The following is a 19709-nucleotide window of genomic DNA, read 5'->3' on the forward strand; positions in this document are numbered from 1 at the left end:
CCCGCCGCCGCCGCAGTTGACATCGCGAGCGGCCGCCGAGCGGGGGAAACCAGACTACACCACCCAGAAGCCCTGTGGACCACGCCCCCACTCTAGCACGTGACCAGGGGGGCACAAAAGACCGCGAGAACTGCGGCAGAGCGGGTCCCAAATATTGCTTTGTTTTTTTGGCTGCCAGTGAGGAGACTTTCCAGCGCACTCCGCGCTTTCATTCCGGACCTTTAGACTGCTGCTCGGTTTCCCCCCGCTGCCGCCGCAGTTGATATCGCGAGCGGCCGCCGAGCGGGGGAAACCAGACTACACCACCCAGAAGCCCTGTGGACCACGCCCCCACTCTAGCACATGACCAGGTGGGCAGAAAAGACCGCGAGAACTCCCGCGTCGCGGGACGCACGCGGGCGACGTCTGTGGCCGTCCGGGGCCGGCCGAGGCTGGGCTGGGCCATCCCCTTTCCATGTTATAGCCTATGGTCTGTAAACATTATTCATTTTATTAGTCTATTGTTCTATCTTTATTCCATTATTGCAATCAGTGTAATATATATTTAGTGTGTTAATATAGTGCACTTTGCTCGTGCACTATTCTTTTTTAAATTCATTGGATCCACTGCTCAGTAAACATGGTGAGAAACGTTAAGGATAAAACTGCTGTTAACCCTCCCTACCTACTCTGACAGCAATAGATCGAATGCTGCAGCAGACAATTGGGGTGGTTGCTTCAGCTATTGAAAGTACTGAAAGGCGTTTATCCCTGCCATCCGGTTCTCTTCCCCCCTTAGCCAATTCAAATATGACAGTGATGACTACTAATTCCCAGGACTCCTTATTAGCTCCCTCCTTTGCAGCTTTGCCTAGAAGAACTAGTATAACTCCAATAATAGAGAGGTCTTGTAGGGATTCCACGGATGTTAATGATTTATTACCATTAACCGTAAGGCTATCCTTGACCCCCTCCCTATCTCCGAGTATTGAGATTGGTGATTCTACTCCCCCACATGAGGATGCCCCAGATAATGAGAGTCAAGACACTTTGGGAAGCCCAATCCCTATTCTAAATATTAGTGATAGCCCCTGTATTAGAACTAGGGGGCAGAAGGCTAGATCTAAACAAAAACATATTGCCAGAGAAAGGCAATCTAGCAAGTTAAATAAAAACAACAAAAGGAATACTAAACTTAAAAGAACTAAAAGTATAGAACATTTAAATAGGAGTATAGGGAGTGAGATGAACGACCACCCAGCGACAACCCCTCCTCATACTACTAATAGGGACTTAAATGATGAATCTTTCTGGGAGAGAATGGAGACTTTATTAATGACCCTCTTTGAGCCTATAAATCTAAAAGTTAAGAACATAGAATCTAGGCTAACTAATATTGAGGGTAAACCTGATAAACAATCGACCCCAAGTGAGGTTAAATCTCTACCTCAACCTAATGCATCATGTTCTAAAACTGGCCCTTTGGCTTCTGTTAAAGTGCCTGTTCTAGCTAAAACATCAGCCAAAACATCGGTTAAAACACCAGCTCCAGTTAAAGCATTAGCAAAGTCTAAACATCTGACTTTAAAGCCTATTGACCGGCTTGCCCAAAATGGTACAAGGGGGGACACTTTAACTCAGGATAAGGGGTCTGTTGATTCATCCACGGCAACCCCGAATGTGTCCTCGCTCGTACCACCATTACAAAATAGAACTGTAGGGCCTCAACATGGGGAAGGAGAAACACCGAATCTCTTTAATTTAAATCTTCCCCCAGAAGCTACACCTTACACTGTGGTTTTAACAAATGTACCCCCAATTCCTCTTAATACCACTGAAAATTGGTCAACCCTAAGAAATAAATCCCTCTATTCTCTGTCATCTAGGGAAGGACTAAAAAGTCATCTTTTCTCAGAGTTCAAAATGGCCAGACGAGCTAGATGGGTGGGTACTTCGACCAAAACATTGAGGGGTGATTGTGTAGTTCTATCTTTTCGATCCCCTGAATTGGTCCATACAATACTGGAAAGAGCTGCCATGGGGTCTTATGATTCGCAATCTGTTAACATCGTTCCCCTTGGTTACTTTTACCCTCCTCTTCCACCCATTAGGCGTATACCTCATGATCGTTACCATACCATGAACTGTGAACAACCGTGGGTCAGAAGATATGGGATTCCTACCTTTAATCACTATGACACTCTTAGTGGGCTGGAAAATATCGACTGACTGCGGTCTATTTCAACAACTCCCACAGTGTCAGTTTTAAACGAGGTAACATATTCTGAGTATTGCATGGAAGAATACGCAGATGAACTTGGGGGGAAATACTTACCAGCTATGCTAACCACGTGTGATGTTGTGGAGCCCGGTGGGGACGCTTTGGCAGCAGAAGATAACTTGGTGCGGGGGGGCAATCAGGTGGCCCCTCCTTTGTATGTCAACTCCACCTTGATATCTCCTGTAGCCCAGCTTATTCCATCAAAGAGCTTAACGGAGTTTAAAATTTCTTCCTGGAATATAGCCGGAACTAGATCCAAAGTTGATCATTCTATTTTTATGGATTTTGTTCAATCTCAGGACTTGCTTTGCTTCCAAGAAACATGGAGTGTTGAACCTGTGCATTTGATAGGTTACAGAACTTTCTGTACTCCTGCTGTAGCTGTTCCTCATGGGAGGCCGAAAGGTGGTCTGAGTGTTTATCTTTCAAATAGATTGGTCTATGAGAAAATTACTGAACCTGTCAAAGACATCTATTTTCAAATGTTGGTTCTCCATCAGACCAGAGACATCCCAATTGTCGTTGTTAATATATACAATAATATTCCTTGTGAGGATGTGACAAATGTTTTAAGGAAACTGACTAAAGGGCTGTCTACCCAGGGGAAACTTTTTAATCACAAATTGATGTTGATTATACTGGGAGATTTTAACTGCAAACTGTGCGAACTGATTAAGGACAATAGGTGCGGTGTAGCACGAGATGATGGTGTGGGACGTTTCCATTTTAGACATAATCTCTTAGGGGAACAATTTAACATTTTGCTAGCCAATTTCGATTTAGGATTTGCAAACAAAATGTGTAACTCTGCCCCCATATTAGCCCCAACATTCAATGGTAGAGGTCGCTCTTCAACTATAGACTATATCACAATTTCCAATTCATATGGGAATAGAATACATTCCTTTAATGTTCATGATTTGGCATTGAGTGACCACTTTCCACTTTGTGTGTCTGTCTTGTTGCCTACTCCAGCACTACTGTCTAGTGCTGGGATCGGTAACAGCTTAGTCGCCGATTTGGCAATTGGTAAAACTAATGGTTATACCTTGAAATGGGCTACGATAAATGAGGCAGAGACAATTAAAAAGGTGGTTGAAAAATGTTTTTCAGAAATAGCTACATGTTTAGAGACAGACTTACCACCTGAAACTTACCTTGCATCCTTTTTAGCTATTTCAAACGAAATTAAAAACTCCTTGACTAGGCAATCGAAGAATCAGAAGAAGGAGAGAGGTTGGTTTGATTCCAGATGCACTAGGGCTTATACAGCCCTAAAAAAGGCGCTGCATAAAAAACCTAAATCTGCAGAGGACATCCGCAGACTCAGGAAAGATTATAAAATGGCCATTAGTGCCAGGAAAAATACCCTGAGGTCAGAAGCCTGGGAGGCTCTCCACTTAGCTTCTGAAAGAAATGACAGCGCGAGCTTTTGGAAAACAGTGAGAACCCCTTTTCTTAATGAGGAGGTGGGACCAAAAATAGATATAGCAATACCTGAAACAGAATGGGTTAGTCACTTCTCGAGAGTATATGAGGGAGGTGAGCATGAAGGTGAAGAACATATGGGGTCTTTGATCCCTTCTCCTGACTACCCCCCGAGTAACGACCTTTTCTTTACTCTCGAGGAGGTTGAAAAGGCCCTGGGTAGAAGTAAGGGCGCTGAGGCGCCTGGCCCAGACGGGGTTCCCATAGATTTATTTAAAAGTATTCCATCTCTGTGGGCGCCCCTTCTGGTCCAGCTGCTCAATGCCAGTTCTGCTACTGACTTCCTCCCCACCTGGGTGGAATCGGTCATTGTACCGATTTATAAAAAAGGAAATAGACAGGACCCAGCCTGCTATAGGCCCATTTCCTTACTGGATTCCTTTACTAAAATAGCGGGTAGAGTCATTCTGGACCGTCTTTTGGACTGGGCGGATGCAAACTCCGTCCTGTCCGATCTCCAGTATGGTTTTCGTTCCGGCCTGGGGACGGTAGAACAGGGACTGAATTTGATGATGCTGGTCGGGAAATACACGAGGGCTAAACAAGGCAACTCGTTTCTGGCCTTCGTGGATCTCTCGGCCGCATTTGATTGTGTGGTGCACTCTAAACTGTGGATGATATTGGAAAAATTAGGGGTTGATCTAAATATTATTTATTATCTTGAACGTTTTTACAGTAACGCGTCGGCCCGCGTTCGCTATGGCCTTAAAGGAGAGTGCATGGACCAAATACCAATCAGGAGTGGGGTCAGACAGGGTTGTGTCCTGGCGCCCTTCCTTTTTAATTTGTACATAAATGGATTGGAAGAAGCCTTGTGCAAAGACAGTTTGGATCCCCCATTTGTAGGTGGTCGCCCAATACCAGCACTTTTGTACGCTGACGACACTGTGCTCATGTCACGTACTCAAGTGGGTCTACAGCGGGTGGTTGACAGCTTTTCCCGCTTCATGAATGAGTTAGGCCTGAATGTCAATACTTCAAAGACTTTCACTATGTATTGTGGCAGACAAATTAAATCTAAGAGGCCAATTTTTATAGCGGGACAGAAGCTCGAATTCGCTAAACATTTTTCTTACTTGGGGATACCTTTTGCCCAAAACGAGATATGGTCTCAAGCTGTCTCTGCGAAAAAAACTTGAGCTTACTAGATCAACCGCTGCTCTTAAAATCTTTTCTAGTAAATTAGGGACCAGACCCCCTGTAGAATTGATAAAAATATACAAAGCCAAATGTGTAGCAGGTGCTACCTACGGTAGTGGGGTCTGGGGTTTTGCAAACTCATCACCTATTCAGGTTCCTGAAAATTCCTTTTTAAAATATATACTGGCACTCCCCAAAAGCTCCTCCAATTTTAACTGCCACTCTGAACTGGGCCTCTGTTACATCTCAGATCTGATTAAAGTAGAGCCAGTTCTGTTATGGCACAGACTCTGGACTCAAGAGGCAACACACTTTAACAGAGCTGTTCTAACAGACATTTTGAAATTGGAAGGTGCTACTAAAATACCTTGGGTGAAGTATGTTTTTAACTTTTTGAAAGATATTGGGAGAGAGGAATATTTCACGAACCCCTTGGATATTTCAGAAATCTCACGAAAAGATTTAAAAAAGGAGTGTTTAGCCCTCTTAGAATCTCACCGGGTTGCCGTGGAGACCTTAAAACCTTCTGTCCTGCAGCACCAATTGGTTTTAGCAACTTTTAAGATTCAGCCCTATTTAATTTATGTAAATAACAATTATGAGCGTTTTTTACTTACACGCTTCAGATTCAATATCTTCCACAGATTGTTTAGCTTTCCTACGATTAACAACTGGACGCACGATCTACTATGTTGTCCCTGTGATAATGTCTCTCCCCAGAGTACCATTCATGTATTTTTATTTTGTAAACTATATCATGAAATGAGGAAAATTGTCCTATTGCCATTCTTAAGAGTTTTAGGATTTCGTCATTGCCGTGCGGCGATGATTAGCATGCAAATGTTAGATAATCATGTATCTGTAGCGACAACAGCTTTGTACCTAAGGAATGTGATGATTATTAGGAAACGTATGACTACATAACTGCACTTTACAAATGCATTTATAACTGTAACTGCACTTTAAAAATGTAATTGTCTTGATTATGAATCCAATGAATTACTGTATTTTTATATATTCTCTTTTTAAATTGTATATCTGTAAATTATTTGTACTTTTATGATTGCACACAACAATCGAATAAAGATATTTTGAATTGAATTGTACTACTGTCAGGGGAGCATCAGCCTCTAGTCCCCATATTTACCCATGCAATTTTCCTATCCTATGAGACCATTCTTCTAAAACCTACTTGTTCAGTAGAGCGTGATGCCAAACAATCCATCTCCACTCCACGCCATCGGTAATCATTGTAGCCAGAATCAGCAAGAATGAGACGTGTATTATTTTACCCGTGTCTGGAAGGTCTAGAGTGTAAACCGCAGCTGCCATATTGGGTTAGAAATAACCTCCACACTTCCTTGGTCACTAGCCAGATGTGAGCCGCCTAATTAGATTAGGAGAAATGCTGGAAGGGGGGTGTAGTCAGTTGGTAGCCACGCCTCTTGGTTGGGTTACATAGATACACACACCAAGGAAAGATTCTCTCCATTTAGATTTTTGGGAGAATATCGCATTCTGGCCCAGAAATATGCCACAGTTCACAGAAAGTGGTCATAGCAGATGGAGGTAGATTTACTCATATTGGTTAGAGTGACCCCTCTTTCTGCAAGCCTAAAAGTTGGATAAATATGGCATAGCTGCAGGAGCTCCTCAGATCACTGCCTGGCACAGAAAAATAAGAAAGACCCTGCTAGACCCCTGCATTGCACCAAGAAGGCTGCACTCTGGAGGACTGCACCTGCTGCACTTTCAAGCCTTCCCAAGAAAAGGACTGTGCCTTATTCAAAGGAAAAGGAGTGGACTCCCTGAACAGCAATAGGTACAAAAGAGCTGGAAGCAACCACCTGCAAGGACCAAAGAGAGGACACCCCTGCTGACTAGTCTCCACTAAAATTGCCCTTGACGGAACAAGTGCATTTTGGGAAATTGAGACCTAGCACCCAAGAAACAATCTAGAGCCTCTGAGCCCTTGCCAGTGCTAGAAGACCCTGACCTCCTCAAGATCAAGGACTGCACGCTCCACGATGCATCTCCACACATGAGTTGGAACTGCATGATGCATCCCAACTCAAGACATCGCACCTGCATCTCCTGGTCAAAGGAACTCAGGCAGCGCGGTGCACCACCACACCAGAATCAGCATTGCATGGTGCATGGACAAAAAAGAGCTGATCCAGCAGGTCTCAAAGGAATTGGCATTGCGTGATGCATCCCGAAGTGAGACATTGCAACCACATCTCATGGCTTCTAGAAGACCAATAAGACCAGGGTGCCACATCTCTAAGCAGGGCTCCACATCGCATCCCATGTGAGGAGACCAAAGGCTCAGCACAACGCCACTTGATGCAAGTCTCCACAATGCTGACTTTGCATCTGGATGCAAGTTATTAACTCAACGGACCAAACCTGCCCCTGACCCTGGCCTGCACTCCATTGCGATCAGCCTGAACTTGTTTCTTTGTTCCAGTCCAGTGCAACTAGACAGCCACATTTGATGCTATTGTCTTTTAAGCGCTATTCTTTTATTTATTTTCAAGGGGTTAAATTTGAATTCACTGTGCACCATACAATATAATATATCACAAAATCAACAATATCATTATCATCATCATGCTAGCTACTTTCCATTATGTATTCTCTAAGTTTTTTACATGATTCTTCTTGTGCTTAATTTATATTCATAGACATACACAAAATGAAATAACAAATTGCATAAACATGCTTTTGTTTGAACGCAAAATCATTAAACAAAATGTTAAAAATTATCTCAATCTTGATGCCCAATGCATTTTGGAACTTAGTCCCTTCTTCAGGGGAAATTCTTTAAAAGAAAATATAACAATGTACAAGGGTTCAATCTATAACTTTGATCTCAAGATGAACTAAATATTTCTACATGTAGAACACCAATAGTGTGCATTCCAACCTCTCATAAGTGATCACTTAGCTCAGTTGATACTCTGAATCCCATGCAATGATACCAGTGAAGTGGAGAAAAAAGACCACAATCATAACTTGTGCTTCGTTTAAACTATTATGCAAATGCAGAACTGTTAAACATTAAATGCTGCATGCAATCCGGCAAGTCACTACTCATAACCACCACTGTGCCTTAGCGACCATTCTCAATCAATCAAGATATTTGTAAAGCACGCTACTCACCCGTGAGGGTCTCAAGGCGCTGGGGTGGGAGTGGTACTGCTACAGCTCGAAAACCAGGTCTTGAGTAGCCTCCTGAAGGTTAGTAGGTCTACGGTCTGCCATAGGAGGATGGGGAGGCTGTTCCAGGACTTGGCAGCGAGGTAGGAGAATGATTTGCCGCCGGTGGTTGCTCTCCTGATGCTGGGGGGCGAGGGCAAGGTCGGTGGAGCGGAGCTGGCAGTTCGGGGTGTAGAAGGTGAGCCGTTTGTTGGTCTGCTGTTGTGTAGTGCTTTGTGTGCGTGGGTGAGGAGCTTGAAGGTGATCCACTTGTTGACAGGAAGCCAGTGCAGGTCTCTCAGGTGGGGAGTGTTGTGGCTGTGGTGAGGGATGTCGAGGATTAGGCATGCAGAGGCGTTCCGTATGTGTTGCAGTCGTTTCAGCAGTTTGGCCGGGGTTCCTGCGTAGGGGGCGTTTCCGTAGTCAAGTCTGGTGCTGACGAGGGCCTGGGTGACCGTTCTGCTAGTGTCAGTGGGGATCCACCTGTAGATCTTTCGGAGTATGCGGAGGTGGTTGAAACAGGAGGATGAGATGGCGTTGACTTGCTTGGTCATGGAGAGTGTTGAATCGAGGATGAATCACAGGTTGTGTGCGTGGTTGGTGGGTGTTGGTGCTGCTCCCAGGGCGGTCGGCCACCAGGATACTGCGGTCCTCCCCTGGGTTGAGAGGACCCAATAGCTATACACCGACGGCCAATAATATTGACAACAAAACAGTGACGGCGAACGCCGTTACCAAGCTCTTCCCCTCTACTTACTTAATGTTAATCTGAAGTGCTGATAAATGAGGTCTGATGATGAGGAGAGAACTTGTCTGCATAGGAAAGGAATGTGATAAGATATCTAGCAAACAATCCAAACATCACTTTTTAGGTTGCTTACAAAGGGGGAGCATTGGTAGTCAGGGCATACTTTATTATCAGACCAAAGTGAATCAACATGTTTCTGACAAATCTACGTACATATTGCTGGAGCGAGATCCCACGATGCAACTTATCACCACACTGAATACAATATTGGAAAAAGCCATGGAAATGGGATGGATACGTTCCACAACTAAAGGGTCTAATAGGATGGTGGTCGGAAAATCACCCTCACCGCCATGGTAGTGGAAATTACCGTCCGCCAGTTCCGCGGCAAATCCAGCGGTCCAATTAGGATCAACCGCCCGGAAAATCAGACTGCAGCGGAACGAGGGCACCAAAGACCGCCCGTAGTATGCAGAGAATGCGAAAATCTGTCTGCGCTAGTCGCATCAATGGAGGAAACACACCAAACCGCAGCCAGGACTGCGAGAGACCGCACAGAAAATTATGATATCCTTGATGTGACCTCGGTATGTTCCGCTGTATCCAACCACCCAAGTCGCAAACAGTGATGAAAGGGAGAGCCGGGCGGATGGCCTGTTGCATAGCCATCGCTGCTGACGCTCCGTGAAAAAAATGGCAGTCAACACAAAAAATAACAAGAAGGCCACCAGGTGCCCACAGCAAACTAGCCTCGACCCCCAAAACACCAAACACATCCCAAAGACATACCCCCATGGCAAATTCAATAAGTACCATTCCCAGGACAACCCACACAACACACCTGACAGCAATATCCCATCTTGACACACCCACATAGCTGAGCATAAAACCAGTCCCTTCCCTGACCAGAATCCTTTGCAATATTCCACAACTGAAGGGCTCAACACCACAGGACAAATGAGAGGCAAACCTGCACACATCACACCAGCACAACAACACCTAGACACACATCACCTACACCAACCCCACCACCCGCACAACTACACCCCAAAACATTAGCACAGCACACACCATGGCATCACAGAAAATGCGCAAATTCACAGAGAGTGAGTTGTCAGTAAAGGTAGATGAGCTAATCAGAGTAGAACCACAAGTTTCTGGTATCCTGGTCCAACAGACACCATTAGCCACAAGAGCACAAATGTGGAGAAGGATAGTCAACAAGGTCAATGCCATAGGGACCAACCCAAGTTCCAGAAATGAAATCATGAAGCGGTGGCATGACCTGAAGAGGGTTGTCAAAGAAAAGAGGAACAAGAACCAGGAGCTGGCTCAGAGGACTGGCGGTGGCCGTCCAATCCCACCAAAAACATGCACCACATGGGAGAAGGTGCTTGCCATACTGCATCCAGAGAGTCTCACAGGAATAGCCAGGGGAGTGCAGGCTGGTAAGAACAACCAAATGTAAATCATTGCACTGCCATGTACTGTCTTGCATACCTACAAAGCTATACCTCCTAGGCCCAAGTACATCCATATGCACCACTATATCCAACACAGGTCTCACAGATGTAACATCCACTCCATCTAAATCACCTGAAAGGTAGCCTGCAATATTCCCATGGTTGCATGTGTACAGGCAGCCTGCACTACTTCTCCCACCATGCCCCTTGTCCCACCCCTGAACAGGATGGAGCACTCCCTCCCACCCAGAAGCATGTGTCAGCCATTGCAGTGTTCACCTTCATCTAACAGGTAGGTAGCCATCTTCTCAGGTTATGCTGTTTGTGGGTGGGAGGCCTATACTACTACTCTCACCATGCCCCCTTTCCCACCCTCAACAGGATGGAGCACTCTCACCCACCAAGAAGCATGTGTCAACCATTGCAGTGTTCACCTTCATCTAACAGGTAGGTAGCCATCTTGTCATGGAGGGCTGTTTGGGGGTGGGAGGCCTGCACTACTACTCCTACCATGCCCCCTGTCCCACCCCTCAGCAGGATGGAGCATTCCCCTACCAGATGCACATGGCAGCCATTGCATTGTACACTTCAAACTAACAGGTAGGTAGCCACCTCCTGCTCTCTTGTACCACCCCTGAGCACGATGGAGCCTTCCACCACACACACTGAGATATATCACAATTTTAACCTAAATTTGACAACAGAACAGGTGAGTCGACAGTGAATTCACCCAGTCATTCCTCTAAAAAAACATGGTGGCATATGCCAACACCAGCCCTCTCATCCCACACAAATTCACATAGATACAATTGCCACTTACAGTGTGCAGACAGCTAAGCAAATTTAACTGTCACAGCATCCATAGTGTGAATCGCTAATTCACATTTAGAAGAAAGTATATGCACAATCATGCACAGCACTGAATGCCATGTGTAAGTGCCATGTGGGCAGAACATCAATGACTATATGAAAAACAAAGCAAGCAAGGTCTGTAGTACAAATTGAGATTTGCACATGACATGACAAAGGTATGCATGAGATAACTATGGCTAGTTCATTCTCAGATGAAATGTCTGCCAGGCAGAGTAAGCAATAGAAATGCCACTTATAAAGTCGTTGTGGCTCTAGTCGTCAGATGACAACATGTCCTTGTAATCACAAAATATGCATGTGCTGCATGGTATGTACTGACATGTCACACCGTGGACAAGTAATTCATGTGCCTCCACATCATGTCAGGATGCACACTAGTGTGCAGACCAACAATGTGATAACTAGTAAACTGTGTGGTATATATCCTGTGAATAAGATACATCTAACACCAAGCTTGAGGGGTGCACTTCAGTGACAATTTCCCTCTGTCCCACAGGTGGCCAACAACAGCAACCTGTACAGCCAGTCCCCCCCCCGGAACATGGACTCTCGGATGAGGACTCCCTGGAACTCTCGGACGCGGAGCTCGCAGCGGCCCATCTGGTATGACAGGGTGCAACAGGTCCCAGTACTCCATTGTCCCCCCACCACATCTGCAGCAACATCAACATGTACGCAGACCCCTGCTGTAATAGCCTATGCGTCCTCCACCACCACCACCACCAGTGCTGCCTGCAACACTCTCCCTGTCACAGAGGATGACCACCACACACCAACAACTGAGGATGGCAGGGAGAGGATGCTGGTGTCAACAGTGGTGAGGCATCAGGTCCATAGCAGCAGGGCAGGTGGGGAGGGTAAGGGTCAGTCACAGGCAATCAGACACTCGGACTGAAGCCTTGGACAACATCAACAGAGTCCTTGGGGCCTATGAATGGGCCCAGGGACGAATGGGCCAGGGCGAGGAAGATTCACGTGAGCTCCTTCTGCTTTTTTTTTAACAATTCTTTTGACTAAAACATAGCATCTGTCAAAAATACACAGTACAGAAGAAAAATGTCACGCTCAACCCATCACCCACGGGGGTAGAGGATATAGGAATACATGCACATTAGGAATGTCACGGGGATGGGGGTACATCAAAAACGGTATTACTAGGTGGTACACAGATCTCTCCTCTATATTTATTCCAGGGTCCCCATATCGACGCCCACCTCCGAGGACGGCCCCTTGCCACAAAAACAGTTTTTTCCCGGAACATGCTCCAATCTAAGTTACTCTTCCAGGTCTCAAGGGTGGGGGGCTGTTCTGTACCCCATTGCTGGGCAATGTTCCTTTTCGCTATCATGAGACTCAATGTGACCCACTTTGTCTGTGCGGAGTTAAGGTCGGTAGGCTCCCATATGTTAAGAAGGTATCTCCTCGCCTCTGGTAGTAAGGAGACCCCCAGAACCTCATGAATAATGTTATGGATCTCACACCAGTACTCAGCGATATATTGACACTCCCAGATAACATGGAGGAACGTCCCCACGAGACCACATTTCCGTCTGCACAGTCCAGTATCAGACAGACCCATCCGTACGAGGCGGGGCCCCGTAACATAGACCCTATGCCAAATTTCTAATTGAACAAGCCACAACTGTGCAGGAATGGCCACCACTTTAGGAGAAGACACAGCAGATTGCCAGTCCTCGTCATCAAGTTCTATTCCGTCTCGTACCCACTTATCCCTCAACTCTATAAGTAAGTCCACCCTGTGATTAATTAATTTCTTATAGATCAGGGAGATCGTTTTTTCGGGGAGGTGACCGTCTAAAATTCTATCCTCGAGGAGAGAGGCCTCCAGAAGGTCGGCATCAACAGGCAGGGCCGCTTGTAGTGAATGCCGAATTTGCGCATAGCTAAAATATTCAGATCTCTTCAGCTCGAATTCCCTCTGCATGTCCTCAAATGACTTAATCCTCCCCTTGCTCCAGATGTCATTAATGGTAGAGATTCCTATCAAGTCCCACTTATCAAACCCTCTCGTCTTCCAAAGCGCACCTAGCCACTCCGAGTCAAAAAGTGGGGTAGCTAGTGTCAATTTGTCCCTCCATCCCAGAGAACTCGTGGCATCATGCCAGATCCGAACCGCGTGCTTGGTCGGTCCCGTCAAATCTAACTTCGTTGACTTAGAGTATAACGCCCTACTATATCTGCCTCCAGGGAGGAGCCATCTATCCATGGCATATCCGGGATCAGCAACGGGGTCATATGTACCATGATTGATCGCAGCCAGCTGGGCAGCCCAATAGTACCGTTTAATGTCTGGGAGGGCAATGCCTCCATCGTACCAGGGGAGCGTCAGTTTTGTTAAGGCGATACGGGCCTGCCCTCCCATAAAAGGCTATGCTGCAACCCCTCCACATCACGGAAATAGCTAGCCGGTACCACATCCAGGGAATTCTGAAGGGCATAAAGGAAACGGGGCAGAGCCATCATATTTAAAAGAACCGCTCGCCCCACCAAAGAGAGCGGAAGTCTCCTCCAATTAGCGATGTGACTCCTAAGTCTCTGCAAAGGCGGAAGGAGATTCTTGGCGTACCTGACTGCTGGGTCAAGAGAGATGAAAATCCCCAGATACTTAAACCCGTCCATACTAATCAGAATGGGACAATTTTTGGGGGGGCTCGGGGGCTCTTCCTTAAGGACAAACAGCAGAGACTTGCCCCAATTGATGCAGAGCCCGGAATTCTTACCAAACGAGGCCAGGACGTTGCACATGACAATTAGAGATTTACAGGAGAGGTTAAATAAAGCAGGATATCATCCGCGTACAGGGAAACTCGGTCCTCCCAATCAGTGGACCACCGAATGCCCGGGATAGATGCCTCTCAGCGCAGCCAGGCCGCCAAAGGTTCCAGGGCCAGCGAGAAAAGAAGGGGAGAGAGAGGGCAGCCCTGCCGAGTGCCACAACAAAGGCGAAAGGACGCCGAGACCCGATTATTAACGACTATTTGGGCAAGTGGCTCAGGTTACAACAGGCACACCCAGCCTATAAATTCAGAGCCAAATTCAAATTTAGTGAGGACCGCCCACAGATTGGACCATTCGACTATATCAAAAGCCATGGTTGCATCAAGGGAAGCGATAACGGCCGGTCCCTGCAGGGTGTGGGCCCTGGCTATCACGTCATGCAACCTACGTAAATTCAGAGCAGTGTTCCTATGGGGAATAAAGCCCGATTGGTCTGGGTGGATCAGTCCGCTGACCACTTTCATCAGCCCGTTAGAGAGAAGCTTGGCTAGAAATTTGGGCTCCGCATTTAATAAGTAAATAGGACTATAAGAGGCACAAGCAGTTTTGGGCTTACCCTCCTTATGGATAACTACCACTGACGCAACTCTCTGATCCATGGGCAATATTCCTCTCTTCCAGGCCTCAACAAACATACCTGTGAGATAGGGAGCCAACTTGTCGGTCTGAGCTTATAAAGTTCAATTGGGAGCCCGTTTGGTCCCAGCGCCTACCCTGAGTTCAAGGAGCGAATAGCTTGGGCTATTTCATCAGTTGTGAAGGCACTATCCATAAAATTGCGGTCCTCACAGGACAGGCAAGGGAGCTGTAGGTCCCGAAGCAACAATTGGGAATCCTCTTCCGGCCGATCTGAAACCGAGGTATAGACTGTTTGCGTACCTCCCTCCTTTGTAACAAGTTCCGGGATGACACGATTAGCCAAATCCTTTTTGTACAACCAAGCAATTAGTTTCCCTGCCTTATCCCCAAGGTCGTAAAGCCTGCCGTGTTGCTCCCTGCCCAGAACCCTGGCACTATCAGTGACCAGTGATTTATAATCATATTCTTTAAGGCTCAAAAGATGCAATTTAGCCTGTGTATCAAATATAATATATATATATTTATATATATATATATATATATATATATATATAATATAATAAATATAAACAAAGTATCAACCTAGTTAATTGTTCGTCTGGGTGAGTCTTATTTTGTTTATTCGTGCTGCCGCTACCAAAAAACTGGCTACACTATATGTGACCTGCACAGAATTAAGCATTTGCAAATGTAAAAGTGCAGGCCTCACCTGGACAAAGTTAAGATCTTTCAAGATTGGATATAAAAAAAAAATTCGGGCCACCAGATAATGTTCACAAAACATCACTAGGTGAAGCGTGTCCTGTGTAGAAAAACTATCACAGGTACAAGGTGGGGTATTTACTGGGGTCCCCCACTTTGTATAGGCACCAAGTACAAGGTGAATGAGGTTGAACCTGAACCTAAGTAAAAGAAAACGATGGTATGGTTTAGTCACGTATTTTAAGTAAGGTTCCATGACTGGGGAGATTGATAATTGATATATTGATCTCACCATTGGTAGAGTCAAATTTTACTCATACAAAACCAAAGAAATTCAGCCGTTATAGTTACCTGAGTTAACTATAACTCGCGCCCTCGCAATGCACTGCTTATGACGGCACATATTACATCACTCATACCTGACATGACTCGTAACATCACTCATGACATCTCAAATTACATCACTCATGACATCAGTAATGACATCATCCACAACATCTCTGACGCACCCACTCACACCCCTATAGAATCTTTTATACACCCACTGCCACTCCCACACATCCATTCACAAACCCATTCACAGTCATTCCAGTACTTACACACCCACTCGCTGATGTATAGATCTACACACACATCCACTCGCTCACCCATACTGCCACTCATCGACCCACTCACTCACTAACACAGCCATTGACATATCCACTCATACACCCATACAGCCACTCATCGACCCACTCACTCACTAACACAGCCATTGACATATCCACTCATACACCCATACAGCCACTCGCACACTGAGTGACACACCCATAGAACTACTAACACTCCTAGAAGTCACCTATACACTCAGCCACTTACTCACCCAAACAGTTATTCACACCCCCACTTACATAGTCATACAAATAGTTACACATACTCACCTATACAGTCATTAACAGAAGCATGCACTCTATAGCCACTCAAATTCATTCATCCATGCATATAGTTACTCATATAGCCTGTCACTCACCTATACTGCCTTTCACATACCCAACTATTCACCCATACTGACACATAGACTCAATCACTGACACAGCCATACAGACACAAACTTACCCATACAACTTCTCACAAACACACACACGCACACACACACACACACAGTACCCCGTCCAGCCACTGACTCACCCACTCACTCATCCGTACAGGCAGTGACACCCCTCCTCACCCTCACACAGAGACACCCATATAACCATAGAAATAGACAACTAATCAATCACCCATATAGCCATTCACGTACCCACTAACACACTCATACACACACTTAAACATCAACTGACAGACAGATACTCAAATTCCCACAACCAGTCATTAACCCATACATTCATTGAGACACCTAATCACTCACTTATACAGTCAGTCACACATCCACTCAGTCATCCATACAGTCACTCATACACCCACTGATTCACCAATACACCTATGTATGTATATGTAACACTCATAAACTTTTTTTTTAAACCCACAGTCATTGGGTGATGTGCTAGAGATGGTGCCTCTTCCAAGCTGTTTCCCTTGGTGAACTAGTGGAATCAGCAGTTTGAAAGTGCATTATTTCTGAACATTTATTTCAGTGATAACACAATCCCTGTGAAACCAAGGATAATGATTCTTAGCAGAAACGTCATTAAAAAAAAAGTGGACTTCAAGTCCCTGAAATCGGAATTGAGGGTATGTGTAATAGCCAGGTCTGTAATTTTTAGTATGAATAGCGAGTAAACTGTTCAGCCATTGGGACTTGCTTTTAAAAGAGAATTGTGATCATAATCGAGGTGCAGGGGTGCCTAGAGGTCCTTTGGAAACCTCCTGGCTTCAGGGATTACTATCTAATATTTACTAACACTGCCAGTTGGTATGTCTAAAGGTTTAGCTTTGTTTAGTTGTTATTGCAATCATATGCCCACTGTTTTTAAAAAGCAGCATGCTTTCTTTTTTCTACTTGTATTCTTTCTAATTATCTTGCACATGTCAATTTTGTGTGTATTTTATTGGGGTTGTGTCAGAGGGTGAATGGAAGGATGAGTCAGTTGATTGATGAACCGATACTCGGGTGCATAGATGAGTGACAGAGCGCGTGTGATGACTTATTGAGTGTCTGTCTACAAAAAAAGCACTTTCACTCTTAAGCCAGACCTATTGGCATTGCCAGTGCTTGTTATTTACATTCATAGCCAATAGTACATTTTCTTTGTACCAATAAAATCAGATTTCCTTCTGATGTGCATTAGAACTGAAAGGGTTTCTACGCCTATTCAAAGCACACCTTTCTGCTAAAAACCACTGCCTGTTTAATTACAGGATAGGGAACGCTTATTTTTTTAAACAAAAAAATATATTCCAAACCTATGGCCACTATATTTTGGAGGTAACATGTTTTATTTATTTTGTTTTTATTTCTTTTTATTGTGTTTTCAATACAAAACGCAACCATTGCACAAGCTTGTCAAGACCTGGCATTTCGAATTTGCCAGTGCTTCTTCTATTAATATATTTTCATACAGAAACTAGCAAACCTACCCCATTGAAGCCAACACAAGGGTTTAGCGAAAAATGCCAAACATATTTGTATATATTTTGTGAGCGGATTTGTAAATATTTACTCCATTAAATAATTTAAAAATGCGTTGATGAATAAGCATTGTCATTTACAAAAAATAATTTGACCAGTGAAATTGACACCTTTGGAAACGAAACCTATAAAAATTAAATATCAGGACTGTTTGTGGTGTAAAGGGTATGTGGGCCACTAAGGCAATCTATGTGGAGAGGAGAATAGGAAGATGCTCTCACCTGTGGCGCTTTCCCTAGTTCGGTGCTTCGAGGCGCTGTGGTGCAGCTCGCAGATAGCGCGGTCTCTGTCTTTCTGGTGACCTGTGAAGCTCGCGTCTGCCGGAACCAGAACTACGGGCAGCTTTGAGAAGAAACACAGCCCTTGTTGACAGAGGCTGCTTTGTCCCTCCTTCTGAGACCTCTCAGATGGAAAGTGAAAGTCACCTCGCGCTATCGAGCGCCGAGCGTTGCACGCGCCGCCTCGAGCCGCGCCCTGTCACCGGTACCTTGTTTCTATAAGACGTGGAAAGAGCCACATACAGAGGTGTCAGAGCGCTGTACAATAGAACCAGTTACGTTACATGAGAGAACTGTTACAGGAATGGAACAAACAAAAAGAGCATGCCATAGAATCGGAGCGATGCAGGCATAAGGCACACAATCGCAAGCACAGACTGACAAGCAAAAATATGAATATATATGACAAGTTTTACAATGACTAAAGAACTTCCTGGCGAACAATAGCAGGGCATAGAATCAAAACAACGCAGGCAAAAGGAACACAATATCAAACGCCGCAAGCACAGGATGTACAAGCAAAAATATAAATATATGTGACACATTTACAATGACTAAAGAAGTTCCTGGCGGGGTCTGAGAAGGAGGGAATTAGTTCTGAAAGTGTCTTTGGAATAAAAGAGATTTGAGATCCGCATTGAAGATCTGGATGGAGGTGATGGCAGGGAGCGAAGGAGGAAGCGAGTTCCAGATTCTCACCGCACTACCTGAGAACGATTGTGCCATCAATTTTTCCAGTTTGAAGGAGGGGGGCTCAAGAAGGAACTTTTCCGCATTCCGAGAGGGTCTAGAGCCTGTGTACCTATAAAGGTTAGTGAGAAGTAGCATTATATTTACATGTTGCTAGAGCTGGTAGTTGGGAATCAGTCCATTATACTACAGCCAGGGCGGGTCTTAGGCCCTGGGCGAAAGGGAAGATGTTAGAGCCAGTTGAATTGCATGTGAACTCACAAGAAGTGACATCATAAAAACTGACATCACAGGACTATCGATCTTCTTTGCCATTGCTGAAGAGATGGTCGATGGGACCGCCGATCACCATCACAGCAGGCAAGGCACCGCCTGACAACGAGGCAGCGGTCCTATCCATCCAATTAGGATAAAACCGCTGGGCAGGGGATTGGAAATTGCTTTTTACTACTGCAGCTTGTGCTGCTGCCCAGGTAGCAGTAGGAACAAGCATTTACAATGCAATGGTTTTGTTTTTGTTAAAGTTAGAGCTATTGGCATTGCTCTTGACACTCTGAAGCTCCACTCTGAAGCTCCACTCTGAAGCTCCACTCTGCACTCTGAAGCTCCACTCTGCACTCTGAAGCTCCACTCTGCACTCTGAAGCTGCACTCTGAAGCTCCACTCTGCACTCTGAAGCTGCACTCTGAAGCTCCACTCTGAAGCTCCACTCTGAAGCTCCACTCTGAAGCTCCACTCTGAAGCTCCACTCTGCACTCTGAAGCTCCACTCTGCACTCTGAAGCTCCACTCTGCACTCTGAAGCTGCACTCTGAAGCTCCACTCTGCACTCTGAAGCTGCACTCTGAAGCTCCACTCTGAAGCTCCACTCTGAAGCTCCA

At 45.3% G+C, this 19709-nt stretch overlaps 1 protein-coding gene across 1 annotated transcript in view; it reads right to left on the bottom strand.

The window, feature by feature from the left end:
• Window positions 1-18284, bottom strand: part of LOC144752965 (uncharacterized) — a 188191-nt gene extending 169907 nt beyond the window's left edge. Inside the window, exon 1 of the mRNA XM_078640773.1 lies at window positions 18083-18284. The gene's annotated coding sequence lies outside the window, so the exon portion shown is untranslated. The remainder of the gene's footprint in view (window positions 1-18082) is intronic.
• Window positions 18285-19709: the final 1425 nt, after the last annotated feature.

Source organism: Lissotriton helveticus, chromosome 5_1 (genome assembly GCF_964261635.1).
Source record: "Lissotriton helveticus chromosome 5_1, aLisHel1.1, whole genome shotgun sequence".
In the NCBI taxonomy this organism is placed as follows: domain Eukaryota; kingdom Metazoa; phylum Chordata; class Amphibia; order Caudata; family Salamandridae; genus Lissotriton; species Lissotriton helveticus.